The 16,829-nt window shown below is 42.6% G+C and overlaps 1 protein-coding gene across 5 annotated transcripts in view; it reads left to right on the top strand.

Annotated features, from left to right (window-relative positions):
* adcy2b (adenylate cyclase 2b (brain)) overlaps nt 1-16,829 on the top strand; it is a 668,382-nt gene that overhangs the window by 264,252 nt on the left and 387,301 nt on the right. For 2 of the 5 annotated variants that reach the window (XR_013888839.1, XM_080205324.1), the window contains exon 1: nt 5,515-5,658. The exons of 2 other annotated variants lie outside the window; for them this stretch is intronic. The gene's annotated coding sequence lies outside the window, so the exon portion shown is untranslated. Of the gene's footprint in view, nt 1-5,514; nt 5,659-5,918; nt 5,983-16,829 lie in introns of those variants that run through there. One more of the 5 variants, XM_080205350.1, reaches the window with a different exon arrangement.

A 16,829-nucleotide genomic window follows, 5' to 3' on the forward strand; every position in this document is an offset into this window, starting at 1 on the left:
CCCCATCAGCCATTGATCATGCTCCCTCTTCTCCAGTGATCACCATCACCTCTTCCTCATCTGCTGTGAGGAACTGAAGGTCGGACACACCTCCTCCTGTGCATCTCCTTTTTTGCATGTTGTATGCCTACTTGTCCTATGTGACAAAATGCATCAATGACAAGAGACATGTCAAGTGCTACCTACCCCCTTAACTGCATGCATTCCCATCACGCGTATGAACCCTGGCATTCAAACATTGCAACCAAGCTCACACAAAAGTCAAACTTCCATGTGGCACTAAGGCTGATCATGTATTCAATTTTCTGAAGTAGCAGTCCAATGGTAAAAATACATTATTGTGGCATGATGGGAGACTCCTTTTGAAGATGTCTCGCTTGCACTCACCCTTATGGATCACAGCAGGTCACTTAGCTGCTTCCTGCATCAGACCTATGTTTGCCTGGTCACCCCATGGTGGCTCAGCTACTCTGTCACCTCCTCCATCTTCAGAGAAGAGCAGCTCCCATTTTTGCTGACGGCCTGGAGGAGACCGTGAATTTGTGGAGATGTTCAACTTCAGCAATCACACATATCTCCAAAGAAAATGGCAACTCTAAAACACATGAGCATCCTGACAGTGATGCACATCCTCCTGTATGAGCAGGAGCCTCTTTAAAAGGTTCCATATAGATGTTAGCTGATGGTGGGTTTGACCAATAAAAAGCTTCCTGTACTACTAAATTGCATGTGATTTGCATGCAGGCAGCTGGCACTTTGAGTTTTTAAACTATAATCTTGTGGGCAAATTTGCCCATGTGGTGTTGGGGGAGGCGGGGGGGATCACAGAGCCTGAGTACATCAGGGAAGCCAACTTAGAGTGCTCGGGCATCGCTGCGCAAGGTGCCTCGATGTACCAGTAAATGCCAGTTCAAAGGTGCAGAATGTAGGAATGTGACCCTAAAGATGTGGGGGCTGAAACGATATGGAAAGTGATATTTTAGAATTGTAAAAATAAGAATATAAAGTAATAAAAATGGATGAATGAAATGAAAAGATGAAATGAAATGAATTAAAATGAATGTACACAGACTGGAGGTGGAGGAGAATGTTCATGCCCTGAAATTGACGAACTCAGTGTTCAGTCCGGGAGGTTCTGAAGGGAAGATGTATTGACTTGTGGCAGCGTGCTGGCGTTGCAGATGCAAATCGGAAGATGCGGTGCTATCCCTACAGTTTATGTTGGGCTTCACTGGAACATTGCAACAGGCCAAGGATGGACACGTTGACAGGAAAGCAGGATGGTGTGTTGAAATGGCAAGCGACAAGAAAGATCTGGGATCAAATGTGTTCTGCAAAGTGGTCACCCAGTCTACATTTGGTCTCTCTGATGTAGACTCCGATGTAGGAGCAACAAATGCAATAGACCAGATTAAAGAAAGCGCGTGCTTCTTCACCTGAAAAGAGTATTTGAGCCCTGTGATGATGAGAAGAGAGGAAGTGAAGGGGCAGGTGTTGCACCCTTTATGATTGCACAGCAAGGTGCTGTGGTGTTGGGTGTGATGGAGAAGTGGACCAGGGTGGCCCAGAGGAAACGGTTCCTGTGGAATATTGTCGGGGGGAGGGGGTGAGGGGAAGATGTGTTGAGTAGTAGCATCATGCTGGTGTTGATGGAAATGGCAGAGGATGATCCTTTGAATATGGAGGCTGATGGGGTGAAAAGTGAGGACAAGAGGAACCCTATCCCAATTCTGGGAGGTGGTGAGAGCAGTGGCATGAGAGATGAGTGGGACACAGTTGAGAATCTGGCAACTACAGTGTGTAGAAAACTACCCTATTAGGGCCATCTGCCACATTCCTACATGCTGAACCTTTGTTCTGCCATTTACGCATTCTGATCTCTTAATGGACGCTTTTAATACAATTTCTAGCCTTCACCATTTTTTTTTGGTCTTTGTTTTTTTGGTCTATGCGATTCATATCAGTTGCAGATTCCTTTTGTTTTTTTTGGTCCATGCGATCCATTTCAGTTGCAGATTCCCTCTACCCAACCCCCTTTCCTTACAATATAACTCTTGTCCTATTTTCCTTGTCTTCAGCTCTAATAAATGTTCATCCTGACTTGAAATGTTGGCTCTGTCCTCCCTTCACAGATGTTGTCAGACTTGCTGAGATTTTCCAGCATTTTCTGTTCATGTCCAACATTTCCTAGTTCGCTATGCATCTCTGCATCAGAGATGTGACAAAGGCTCTTTATTCAAGAAAAGGGAACTTAATTGACTTTGCCTATACAAAAGAAAAGCAGAAGGAGCAATGTGATGTCACTGTAATACTGATAATCTGCTCCAATCTTGACCCCAGTAGCTCCAAGAGATGAGGCCGAGGCGATGACCCCAGACCAGTGCAGGAGACCTCAATTAGGCTATGGACCTGAAGACCCCACACCTGCATGGTAATCCAAGGCAACAGGGAATGCTAGTGAGCAGGTTACCTCCACCTCAGCTGCTGTTGTTGATAGTGTATCTTTACGCCAATACTTTTTTTAAACCCTTTGGAAAAAAATGGACGAAAGTGGTGGAAAGATTTTCAGCCCTTTGAACTGTGTTGAATGCTTCTTCCGAGTCGAACAAGTTTTGGCATTGGACTCGAATCTGGAATTTATGGTCCAGTGGAAGGGGCACTACCACTGCACCAGAAAGTCTCCTTACCTCAGCTGGTAATGTCAGAGTAGCTGTTAGGCATGATGATAGGAAAGTAAACTTAAAAGATTGTGAGTACAAAGAGGTCCCATGTAGTGTGTACTTGTAAATATGTGTATGATGTAATTCATTCTTTGAAATTGTTCATTACTGTTGAGATTTGTTTTGGCCCGTTATGATATCAAATAGTCATAGCACACCCCATGTTTCTGACAGTGTGATGGCTAGAGAGGAGATAAGGAAATGGCAATCCTGAAAGACATGTCATCACAGGACTTTCATATGATTTGTTACTTGTGCAATAATCACTCTGTGGAACAAGGCTTTAAATTCAGGCACAGCTGGATCCTAATCTAAGCACTTGTCTAGAGGATATTGGACCATTTAACTCTCAACAGTTGTAAGTAAGATAGGTGCAAAGTACTTGAATGACGGTGCTTTGGGCGTAGCAGGCTTTAACATGGAGACACACGTTCGTCTATGATATCCTTGGTATTAGTATTCAATATCAACTGTGTGTAACAAAACTCCGCTCCCCATACAACTGGAGGTGGTAGAGGAAGAAGGTTTAGAGGTATTTCAGCAAGGGACGATAACAGGGCTGGCTCTAGACTCAGCAAAGGTGATGGAGGATAAGCGATGGAACAATGGTCATGCAGATGCATCATCATTATTATACAAATCTTGTGAAGATCAGGTTACCCCTCGCATTCCCTGCACAGCTGTCCATAGTCATGGGAATCATGAAAGGCTCATTTGGAATCATGAGCTCCTCCTCATTCTCCAAGAAACTCTCCACATCTAAGGAGGGCTGATTTTCCTTGCTGTCTTCCCCTAGTAGCATCTATCTGCATTGCAGCATCAGGTTGTGTAGTGCATTAGATTGCCTCTTTTCAATTAACCTACAACAACAATCTGCATTTATATTAAACCTTTAATGTAATAAAATATCCCAAGGTGATACCTAGAAGTATTACAAAAAAATCCACGCTATTTAGATTTTCACTTGCGCTGCCTATCCTCCAGGGCTATAGACCAAGCATTGGAAAATGGAATTAATATAATCAGATCTTTGTTAACTGCACACGATGGAGTGAATGACCTCCTTCTGTGCTGTAAACATTTATAAGGATTAATTACTGCTGATGACTGAAAGGTTGGTCAGCGAAGTGGATTTTAATCAGTGTCTTAAAAAAGGAAAGTAAGAGAGAGAGATGGGGAGGTATGGGGAGAGAACTTCAGAGCTTATGGCCCAGATGGCTGAAGGCACAAACACCACTGGGGAAGGATTAAAATTGGGGTACACAAGAGGTCAAGTAGTGGAGCACAGGTATCTCAGAGAGTTGTGGGGCTGGAGGAGATTAGTGACAGGGAGTGATGAGATCATGAAGGGATTTGAAATTAAATTGTGAATTTGAAAATTGAGGCATTGCATAACTGGGAGCCAGTGGGATTTGGTGTGATTAGATTAGTACAGTAATGTGGTGAAAGCTCATTTGGATTCAAATGTGGTACCAAGGTGACAAACTATTTGGTTCAACCTCAGTCTGTTGCCAGGTAGGGGGTACTCACAGCTGTGAGTGACCTTTAAATTGTCATGATTTTTTCCAAGGATGGGCATTGTATGATGGACAAATCTTTTGAGGCCTGATTTCCTTTGCAAAAATGCAGTGTTGTAAAAGCCCTGCAGATTTAATACATTCCCACTATGCTCAATTTCACTACGACCACCCAACCCTTCCTCCCATATCACCTCACACAAATTTCTCCTCTCTTTGCTCTTACAAATCTTCACCCCTTCCCCGCAGCATTCTCACAAATCATTCCACCCCTGTTTTCACAGTTCTACCACCCAATCTGTTCTCACCCTGTGATCACAGCAATTTTGAAGGTTCAAAATGGAGTCATAGTGGGAAAAAGTTTGGAAAGCATTGAATTAAAGGGAAAAGCTGTCAAATTTGACATATTACCAGTACCTGGTGGCTTATATCCTAACACATTTTAAGTGGTAGCTGCAGACATAGTGGAAGCATTGGATTTGAAGTCCCAGAAATCTCAAGATTCTCAAACAGTCACCTTAGGGCTTTGTAAATGCAAGAGGAAGAGAGAAATCTGGGAACTCTCAATCATTTAGCCATAACTCTGTCACAGGGAAATGCCACTGGAATCTACGAATAAGGGTGTAACAGGACAACTGAAAAATCAGAATGGCTGGATTCTGCAGTAGTAATGCTGATTTAGGCAGTGTTCACCAGTCTTAAAATCAGCTGCAATTTCTGGAGTCCACACAAGCAGATGCTGGGTATCCAGAAGTTGCTTTCACTAATTCTACACTTCTTCATAGAATATGAAGTTGAAATTTACAATTGACTAGAAATCACTGAATTGATGTGAACGATCCCTTTTATACTATCAGTCTCACTAAAACAACCCTGAAGAAAACCACACCTTGGGCAGGATTTTGTTCTTTTTCCCATCCTTCCACAGAGTGATCTTTGTGGCAGGGGCGGTCAGCCATTTTCCAGCAGCAGGGTCTTCTCATCCCGCTGCTGGAAAATGGCTAGTTGTTCACAGTTGTCTCACTAGTTGTTCACAGTTAGTTCAGTTGAGAGCTAAGAGCTGGAAATGACTTCCTGAGATTTATGAGTTTCTCTGCACACTGCCACTTAAAAATGCTTCTTACAGCCTTGTTTCTACATTTCAAAAATCAAAAAAATGGCACCAAGTTAATTTTTAGTAAGTCATTATTCCAAAGAAGCAAGGAAATTGAGGTCTTTTAATGTTCTTCCTTATCTTCTTCCCTTAGAACCACAGGTATTTTTGCACCTTTTAGAAGACTCTCTGGCCAGCCCTAAATTTTAATGACTCTTTGAAACCAGCTCTAGAGACAAGAGTCTGACAAGTTTTCAACAAACACAGGAAGGTGCCAGGTTGTCTGAAAATACTCCCATTTCAAAAAAGGCTCTTAAACTCAATTCAGGTTTGTAAACAGAATTGTATGTCACTAACAGTTGTCCTGAAAATCTGTAATATCATAATTACACATTCATGTCACTTGTTAAATGAACTATAGCTGGGTTTATAGTGGTGTACTAAGTTCATCATAACTGCTGACAAATCCTTCTAGCACTGAAATAATTTTATATTTGTAGAATGCCACATTATTCCTTTGCAATGAAAATCCATATTTTTAAAAAAAGTTTATTTGTAATATTTCAGCTGCTACTTCAATTCCATCTAGAAAAGGGAAGTGTGCACCACAGAGATCACTCAATCCTGTGAGCAACTTTCTTCAAGGTCAGAGGTAAATGCAATCGCTTCATTGTTGTATGTGAAATCCGGGTCAAGAGGCAGAATGAACATGGTTGTATGGAACAGAAGTTGTAGGCAGAATTTTCCCATCCTGCCTTCTGCAGGAATTGTAGCAGATGGGACAGAAAATTTGTTGGACCATTTTAAGGTCTGTTGACCTCATGTGGGAATCTCCAATCTTGGGGCGTGCACGGCTAGAAAATCTTGCTCGGTGCCTGTCAACTCTATTAAGCTTTCCTAAGAATGTAACTAACGGTGTAAGTACGGGAAACCAATGAGTGTAGGGTATTTGGAATTTCAGAAGGCATTTGATTAGAGATGTCACAAGGAGTTGCTACACAATCTTAGGATTGAGACAATCATATTAGCATGCATTGAGGATTGGTTATCAGATAGAAAACACAAAGGAGGAATAAACAGGTCATACCTGGGTGTGAAATGCTGAAAGGATCATATATTGTTTCTTTTTATTTTGGTGTTGCTTATTTTATATGAAAAGCTTGCTGGTCCTGAGAAAAGGTTGTCTTAAGATGTGATGGTATCTTTGACAATCATACATGCATATCATGATCAAACTTCACCCTGGCTTAGTTTTTATTGTAAAAAGTCTGACAACACCAGGTTTTAGTCCAACCTATTTATTTGATAATATACTCACAAGCTTTCGGGGTTAGCCTCTTCGTCAGGTGAATGGAGAGTTCTGGCCTCAGACAGAGCATATAAAGCACAGACAGTTTAGAGATTACTGATTAGAATGCGAATCCTTACACCTAACCTGCTGTTCAAGACCTGAAGTGGCTGATAATGTGAGTGGAAGGAGCACTGATCACAGTTTAAAGAGATGTGTATTGTCTCCAGACAGTACAGTAAGTGAGGTTTTGCAAACCCAGGCAAGTCACGGGGTTACAGATAGTGCGACATGAACCCAAGATCCCTGTTGAGACCGTCCTCATGTGTGCGGAACTTGGCTATCAGTCTCCGTTCAGCGACTCTGCGCTGTCGTGTGTCGTGTAATATACTCGCAAGCTTTCGGGTTAGCCCCTTCGTCAGGTGAATGGAGAGTTCTGGCCTCAGACAGAGCATATAAAGCACAGACAGTTTAGAGATTACTGATTAGAATGCGAATCCTTACACCTAACCTGCTGTTCAAGACCTGAAGTGGCTGATAATGTGAGTGGAAGGAGCACTCATCACAGTTTAAAGAGATGTGTATTGTCTCCAGACAGTACAGTAAGTGAGGTTTTGCAAACCCAGGCAAGTCACGGGGGTTACAGATAGTGCGACACACTATCTATCAAATAAATAGGTTGGACTAAAACCTGGTGTTGTCAGACTTTTTACTGTGTTTACGCCAGTCCAACGCCGGCATACCCACATCATTAGTTTTTATTGACATCACTGCTGAAGATTCAGTTTCACAAGAGTACTTGCACCAAATGGGTCATTTCCAGTGATTCATTCATCTGAATATTCATACTAAACTGCCTCTAGCAACATTTCACTGAACTTGGTTCAAAGGAGTTTTCTGATGAAATGTTATCGAGCTCTTCTAATAGCTTTGATGGACCAGAGGATGAAGGTTTAGTTTTACTATTCACTCTAAAATGTTTGACTCCCATGGGTGTATAGCAGATTGTTCCATTGTGAGTTCCGGAAAATAAATTTGTTGCATAGATCAGAAAGAAGCAATGTCAGCTGCACTTTGATCATGACAAGGTCAGTTTTTTTTTGAATTAAAGAATGTAAGAGCTCAAACATATCATCCTCCCCACCCAAGATAAGAACTTTCCAGACTTGCAGCTTCGTTTTGAAGGTACCATTTTTTTGAGGCCAGCTAAGAAAATGGAGTTCTCCCACCTTTCCTATTTTTATTCAGCTTGTTAGGGTTTTTTAATTTGCTCGTGGGATGTGAGCAACTCTGTAAAGGTCAGCATTTGTTGGCTATCCTAATTTCCCTTGAAGAGATAGTGGTAATCTGCTTTCTCGAACTGATGAAGTCCATATTGTGTAGGTACATCCAAGCACCGTTAGGAAGGTAGTTCCAAACATTTGACCCAATGAAAGTGAAGGAATGATGCTATAATTCCAGTTCAAGAATATATATGACTTGAAAGGGAATTTGTAGGTGGTGCTGTTCTTCTAGATGACAGAGGTCATGGATTTGGAAGGTGCTGTTGAATGAGTTGATACAGTAAATCTTGGAAATGTTACACACTACTGTGTTGGTGGTGAGAGCGAATGTATAATGTGATGGGTAGTGCACTGCTAATCCAGTGCACTACCTTATTGGATAGCACTGGGTTTCTTCAAGGTACACATCAAATAGGATCAGAATGTGGAATAATGTTAAAAAGACAAAGTTAAGAGCACTCTATCTGAATGCACTCAATATTCACAATAACATTGTTGGAGCTGCACACAACCAGGCAAGTGGATAGTATTCCATCACATTTCCGACTTGTACCTTGGAGATAGTGGACAGGCTTTGGGGAATCAAGAGGTTAGTTACCCGATGCAGAATTCCCAGCTTAAATGCTGATTGTAGCACAGTATTTATATGGCTGGTCCAGTTGCGATTCTAGTCAGTGGCTGAGAGTGACAAATTCAGCAATGGTAATATTCTTGAACTTAGTGGAAGATGGTTAGATTCTCTGATGGTGGAGATGGCTGTTGTCTGACACTTGTGTGTTGTAAATGTTACTTGTCACTTAGCCCAAGCTTTAATGATGTTTAGGTTTTGTTGCATGAGAGCGCAAACTGCTTCTTTAAGTGAGGAGTGAGGGGGTTCGACTATGAAGAGAGACTAAATACACTGGGTCTGTACTCGTTGGAGTTTAGAAGGATGAGGGGGGATCTTATAGAGACGTATAAGATAATGAAAGGGATGGATAGGGTAGAGGTAGAGAGATTCTTCCCGCTCAGAAAGGACAGCAGGACTAGAGGGCACAGCCTCAAGATAAGGGGGGGTGGTTAGTTTAGAAGAGTTGAGGAGGAACTTCTTCACTCAAAGGGTGGTGAATCTCTGGAATTCTCCGCCCGTTGAAGTGGTGGAGGCTACCTCGCTAAATATATTTAAGACACGGGTAGATAGGTTTTTGACAGACAAGGGAATTAAGGGCTATGGGGAGAAAGTGGGAAAGTGGAACTGAGCCACTTCAGATCAGCCATGATCTTATTGAATGGCGGGGCAGGCTCAAAGGGCTAGCTGGCCTACTCCTGCTCCTATTTCTTATGTTCTTATGAGTGGCAGATAGAACTGAACGTTGTTCAGCCATCTGTGCACATGCTTATTTCTAACCTTATGAGGGTGGGAAAGCCGTTGATGAAAAAGTGGAAGATAGTTGGGCTTAGACCATTTTCTTGATAAATTTCTGCAGCCATGGCATGAAGCTGAGATGGCTGGCATTTAGCAACTACGAACGTCTTCCTTTGTGCTGAGTATGAGTTGCACAGTTCCAATCACAAATTCACTAAATAAATATGTCTGCAAAGTAAACTGGTTTAACCAGACAAATGTTGGGCAAGATTCTCTGGCCTCCCAGCCACTTGTTTCCCACCAGCGGGAGGTGGCACGTTGTTTGCCAATGGCAGGATTTTCTGATCCCACAGCTGTCGATGGGAATTCCCATTGATGTCACCCTATGCTGGCAGGAAACCTGCTGGAGGGCTGCGCTGCCAGCAGGACTGGAGAATCAACCAGCGTGAACAACTGGAGAATTATGGCCATTTAGCACAATGGCAATTTCACTTTCTTCATCAGTGACCGTACTAACTAGATTGGTGGGTGTGGTCTCCCTCCAGCCCCCCCACCCCCCACCTCCCATGGCCTGATTGTGGTCCCCACAACTATGTCTGAGCCAGCCCCGATCTCCCTCCAACCATCCTGGAGCACCCCAATATCCAGCACCTCCCTCCCAGCCGTGGTGAATCTCCACCACAGCAAATCCACCTTGACCTTCCCCCCCGCTCCCCCCCTCCCCCCAACCTTCAGGAGACAGACCACTCCTCAAGAGGCAGAACCCCATAGCCCATTCCAATGGCTGGGCTTCCTCCAGTCCTGACCTGAGTGGCAGTGGGAACCTCCCCCAACTTCGCTGCTCGGCCCCTAGGCCCTGCCCACCATTGGTCTAGGCCCTGTCAACAATATGCCCCCTGGGTTCCACCCACTAGAACTTTCCCTCTTGATCGCAACCCCTGGGCTCCGCCCCTTGTCCCTCCAAAGGCCACGCCCCTTGGCTCCACCTCCAGCACTGCCCAATGCCCAATCGGCAGTGCCATGGTGCCCCTTGGTATGGGCACTTTGCCCCTTGGGCTGTGTCAACGGACACAGGCCAGCACTGCCAGGGTGCCCATGCTCAGGGGGCACCAGCCCCCACCGCCTGACACCCTGGGGACCCTGATTACCCCCACCACCACCCCCCCCCCCTTCATTTTGGTGAGGTTTCCTGTAGTTTCCGCAAGTGGGGAGCTTCTGTAAACGCCGTGGAGTGAAATACTCCTGGCATGGTGGGAGATGCTATCGGGCCTGGAAAATTCCATGTCGGTCCCGATAATGAGATTTAAGATACGTTAAAAAAAGTTTTAAATCACTTCCCACGGGTTTCCAGTGCAGTCCCAAATGTGCCTGTTCTCCAGCTGTGGAAGACATGCATGCGTTAGGAACATATGCGCGAATCCCACAAAATGGCCAACATGCAATTCTCCCAATCTGATGCATCAAAAGACATGTGCTTCGGTATGGGAGAATGGCCCATGTGGTTTCCATAACTCTGTTCGCTTTCTGTTCATGTGTCTATCAAGCTACATCTTGAAGGTTGCTAATGTGGCTGCTTCCACCCCCTCCACTGACAGCACATTCCAGGCACCCACTAACCTCTTCGTGAAAATCTTCCCTGCACATCTCCCTTTAACTTACCCCTTTCACCTTTAACTTGTGCCCTCTAGTAGTTGACTTTTTCACCCTGGGAAAATGCCTCTGGCTAGCCATCCTATCTATGCATTTTTTAATTTTGTAGACCTTTATCAGGTTGCACTGCCACCTCCATCTTTCCAGTGAAAACAATCCGAGTTTATCCAACCTCTCTTCATATCTTAAACAGTCCAGACCAGGCATCATCCTGGTAAACCATCTTTGTGCATCCACCTCCTTCTGGTAGTGTGGCAACCAAAACTGCATGCAATATTGTAAAATGCAGCTCAACTAAAGTTTCATACAGCTATTAAGTAACTTGCTAACTTTTATACTCGATACCCCAGCCGATGAAAGCGAGCTTGCTGTATGCCTTCTTGACCACCTTATCCACCCGTGTTGCCACTTCTAAGGATCTATGGACCTGTATGTCCAGATCCCTCTATATGTCAGTGCTCCCAAGGATTCTGTCATTTACTGATAATTCACACCTGAATTTGATCTTTCAAAATGCATCACCTTGCATTTGTCTGGATTAAACCCATCTGCCATTTCTCTGTCAAAATCTGCAATTTATCTATATCTTACTGTACCATTTGACAATCTTCATCACTGTCTGAAACTCTGCCAATTTTTGTGTCATCCACAGATTTACTGATCAGACCACTTAAATTTTCCTCTAGATGATTTATGTACATTCCAAACAACAGAGGTCCCAGCATTGATCCCTTTGGAACACCACTAGTTATTGATCACAATTCTGAAAAGCATCCTTCCACCGCTACTCTCTGTCTTCAATGATCAGATCAGTTCTGTGTCCATCTAGCTAGCACACCCTGGGTCCTATGAGACTTCACCTTTTGTACCAGCCTGCCATGTCAAAAACCTTACTGAAGTCCATGTAGACAAATCTACTGCCTTTCCCTCATCAATCGTTCTTATCACCTCCTCAAAAAACTCAGTCAGTTGACTGACCTCATTGCTGTAAATTCTTTAATGAAACAGACAGCTATCTCTTTTCTCCTTATAATTCCTTCACAAAAGCAGGCATTATCTTAAAGATTACAAGGCTCAGACAGTGCTCCTCATTATCCATCAGAGATACTGTGATAATGCCTTCAACTATTTTATTAATTCAGAGTGAAGGCACTGAAGGAGAGACTCGCACTGGATCCTAATTATTATGGTCTTGCTGCAGCTTCAGAGATTGGCAAGTCTCTTTTTTGATCCCCATTCTACCCCAATTAAAAGTCAAGTGGCATGTGTACCATCACCATTCACAATCTCCTTCCCATCTCAAACACCAGTTCAATCAGGAAGAAACACATTTTCAGCCAGAAGTGGCTGGAAACTGGCACAGGGTGGGCTCTTCATGAAGGGACATTAAGATTTGGAAGGAAGGTTCTTGCTACCTTGGCTCAAGCAACATTGGACTAATGTGCATATTTCCCTGCCATCAACTCAGGCTTGAATTACCCAGGAAAGAAGCTATCACTCCTGCTTTTTAACAATTAAAAAGAGAGAAGTATGTCAATATGGAAACAAACAGGAGTAGCTAAAAAAAAGTTAGAGATTTTTCCATCTCACAAAGAGTGTCCAACTGTAAGAATCTAAATTTATACACATGCAGTATTTTTATTGCTGAAACAAGTCCACTTGTCTCACTATGCAAAGGAGATGGCTGGGGCTGGATTAATTACCTGAAGCCGGAAGGGTGGCGGCCCTTTTACTCACTGTAACTGCAAAGACCACGCCTTGAGATTTTTTGAGTACAGAGTGCCATAATATCTGAAAAGAAACTCGGCTGTGCAGTTGAAGAGTGGCATCCCAATTTTCCTGCTTCGGCACAAAGTGGAAAATGCTGTCCAATGTTTCAGGTTCACAATCTTTCATCACAACTGAAGCAAGCTAGAAATGTAATACATTTTTAACCAGTGGTATGGGGGAGGGGCAGAAAGAACAAAAGAGAATATCAGTATAGGGTTGGGGGGATGGGGTGTGGTGGAGGAGAGATTAAATGACAGTAGTTTTCATGGTTCAAAGCCAAAAACAGTGGTAATTATAATATAAGAGTCTGACACATAGAGGGTTATTATGGGACTGAGTATAGTACTACCCACGCAATAATGTCAAAGAATAAATGACATGCACCTAATGGTCAGTGTGGTGTTGGGCAGAGCCACACACAGATCCAATTATGGAGACAGCTCCTAGCTTGTTTGTACTCTTGATTATAACTTTGTTAATAGTTCTCATAGTTAGTAAAGTCAGGTAAGTGGGAGTTCTGTTCACAAACAGGGCACATAAAGACACAAACTCAATTTACAAAATAATGGTTGGAATGTGAGTCTTTACAGGTAATCAAGTCTTAAAGGTACAGACAATATAAGTGGAGAGAGCATTAAGCACAGGTTAAAGAGATGTATATTACCTGACAAAGGAGCAGCGCTCAGAAAGCTAGTGGCTTTTGCTACCAAACAAATCTTTTGGACTTTAACCTGGTGTTGTGAGACTTCTTACTGTGTTTACCCCAGTCCAACATCAGCATCTTCACATCTTGAAAGTTGAAGACACGGTTTAGCATTCTTTACTGCAGCAGAAGACACCATTACATCTCTTTTGGAAGTCCAGCTTCAAATCCCCGAGTGCAGAGCCAGCAGAGTGAGCTAAATCTTTTAAATCCCCAGGCTACAGCAAGTCCTGAGAAATCTATCAATAATTCAGTCAAATGTGCAATTCAAAAGAACCCATCGCCAAATCCCTTTCCTGAGCTGACATGGCATCTGAGCATGCTCAAGAAAAAGTATTTGAATACTCTTAGAGAATTACAACTTTCTAAACCTAGCTAAAGGTAAACAAAAGCGAGGATTCAACAAATTAATGACTTTAAACTTAGATACTAAGCAAGAAAACTCTAGGCAACTGTTCCAGGCATCCTTTTTGAGAAAAATGTATCTGCAAGCTGAGTGTAATCACCAGTGTAGTGAAGCCTGTCAAAACCAGCAAATGTGGAAACTCCCTTTGTCTCCTAATGAATGGTGATGCCATCTTGAAATTTAAAAAGTTTTGTAAAGCTCTAATATCGAAATATTTAATCATGGATCAGAATTCCATAATTCAAAATCAATCCAAGGCCCATAGTTCTGTTTTACTTAGTAGGCCCAATTATAGATGGCATTATAGTAAGACAGGGAATTAATACATAGAAACATAGAAAAAAGGAGCATGTTTAAGACGTACAACCCTTTGAGCCTGCTCTGCCATTTAATATGATCATGGCTCATCCTCTATTTGAATACCATAGTCCCATGCTCTTCCCATTGCCATTGACATCTTTGGAGTCTAGAAATCTGTAGATTTCCTTCTTAAATATATTCCATAACATGGCCTTTACAGCTTTTGTGGTAGAGGGCTCCACCGGTTCACCACATGCTGAGTGAAGAAATTTCTCCATATCTCAGTCCTAAATGGTACACCCTGTATCCGGACAATGTGAATTCTTATGCTAGAACCCTCAACCAGAGAAAACAACATCGAGTCTATCGAACCCTTTCAGAATTTTATACATTACAATGAGATCGCCTCTCATTCTTTTAAATTCCAGTGAATACAGGCCCAGTTGACAGAATCTCTCCTCATGCAACAATTCCAGGAATCAGTCTTAACTTCACTCCCTATGCATGGCAAGAATATCCTTTTTCAGATAAGGAGGCCAAAACTGCACAGAATACTCCAGGCGTGGTCTCACCACAGCCCTGTGCAGCTGCAGTAAGATATCCTTGCTCCTGCACTCAGGTCATCTTGCAATGAAGGCCAACATATCATATACATTTCTAACTGCTTGCGAAACCTACATGCATGCTTTTATTGACTGGTGTACCAGGACAATCAGGTCCCTTTGAATGTCAACATTTGTTTATTACCATTTAAATAATACCCTGTCATTCTGCTTCTCCATCGAAAGTGGATAACTTCCCATTTATCTGCATTATACTGCATCTGCCATATTTGCCCACTCAGTCAACTTGTCTAAATCACCTTGAATCCTCTTAACATCCTTCTCACCATTCCCACCAAATTTCATGTTGTCAGAAAACTTAGTACATCTGATTCACTCATCCAAATCATTGATGTATATTGTGAATAACTGGGGCCCAAACATTGATCCCTGTGGGATCAAAAACAATACATTTATTCCTAATTTCTGTTTCCTACCCACTAACCAATTCGCTATTTTTGCTAATAGATTACCTTTAATTCCATGCACTTTAATTTTGCACAATAACCTCTTCTGTCTTATCAAATGCTTTCTTAAAGTCCAAATACATCCACTAAATCATACTTATCCATTTCACTAATTACATCTTCAACAACTCCAGTAAGTTTGTCAAACATGACTTCCTTTTCACAAATCCATGTTGATTTTGTATAATCCTGTTGATATTTTCTAAGTGTCATGTTATTGTATTTTTATAGACTCAAGTGTTTTCCCTATTATTGATGTTAGGCTAACTGGTCTGTAATTCCTGATTACTCCCTCCTTTTTTAAATACTGGGGTTACATTTGCCACCCTCCAATCTATCAGGACTGTTCCAGAATCTACAGAATTTTAGAAGATGATAACCAATGCATCCACTATTGCCATGACCATCTCTTTTAGTACACAAAATTCAAAGAAGAACTAATAACATTTAACTTTTATTTTAATCTAAGAAGTAATAAAATGCTGAAAAGAGCTAAATTCATTAAGAGAGTCCAAAAGCCAGGAAACCCTCTTGATGCATTCAACAATGAATGATCTGTATAGGATGGCAGAAGGTTGCACGTATGAGATTTAAAATCTGAATTCATGAGAGGTAGAATAGTGGTACCAGTAGTGGATGATGAATTCTCTAGCCTCCTGCAGCAAAGGAAGATCTAGCCACAGAAAAGGTAATGAAGATGGACAGTCACCTCCATGAGGCCAACCACAGTTCCGCGAGTTAAACAAAAAGACACAGGTAATTCGAGCCAACGAAAGCAACGCCCAAACCAACGAGAAGGACAACCATGCCAACGCTGTGGAGCAAAGTGCCCCCACAGATAAGATCCATGTCCAATTTCAGACCAATGCTTTCAGTGCAATAGGATTGGACACTGTGGCAACAGTGAAGGACAATATTTCTGAAATGCACAAAAGGCCTAAAGATTATTCACAAAGTTGGGAATGCAAACTTGAAAGACACACAATCATACTTCTTGGGTGAGATCAAGGATCTTGGTTATTCATTTTGGAATGCGGATGTTTTGGCCATTTAACAGCAGCTTGCATAATAGTCCTGTTAGGCAAAGAACTGTGGCTAAAAAATCTTACGGCTAGAACAAGACGCATCACTCTACTGGCCCAATGCATCTGACGTAAGTGTGATTCTAGAACTATTGACATATGGCAGCAAATAAAATCTTTGAGCTGTTGTACATCAACCAGCTTTAATCTCTGTGAAGTAGAGATGCCTGCGTAGCCCCAGAACCCCTCAAAAAGGAAGAAGAAAATAACCACTGCCATTAATCATGTAGAGCTGCAAGTTCTGAGTATCCTGACTGGGATTTCATCTGAGCTGTCTTCTGCCTTTGGGGAGCAAGTTGTCCATTGTTGTTACAACTGCTGATAAACCTAACATTGTCACACTACCAATCACTCAGGAAATATCTATAATATCTCCAGAAGAGGATGAAAAACTAGATGTCCCTGTGTTGTGGAGCTCGCGATCAGCAGTGGACCCCGCGCGATTGTGGTCAGCGGTGGGGGGATGGCGAGAAGAGCTTGCAAGGCTGCTTGCAGCAGCAGCGGCCTGACAGCTGTCTGTCTGTCAGATCCCTGCTGCTGAAATTACGCATGTACTAAATCCGAGCTCCCTCTTCAGGCTGGCTGGCGAGTTAAGCCCAGCCC

The sequence above is a fragment of the Carcharhinus amblyrhynchos genome, chromosome 2 (assembly GCF_965287045.1).
Source record: "Carcharhinus amblyrhynchos chromosome 2, sCarAmb.v2.hapA, whole genome shotgun sequence".
Classification (NCBI taxonomy): domain Eukaryota; kingdom Metazoa; phylum Chordata; class Chondrichthyes; order Carcharhiniformes; family Carcharhinidae; genus Carcharhinus; species Carcharhinus amblyrhynchos.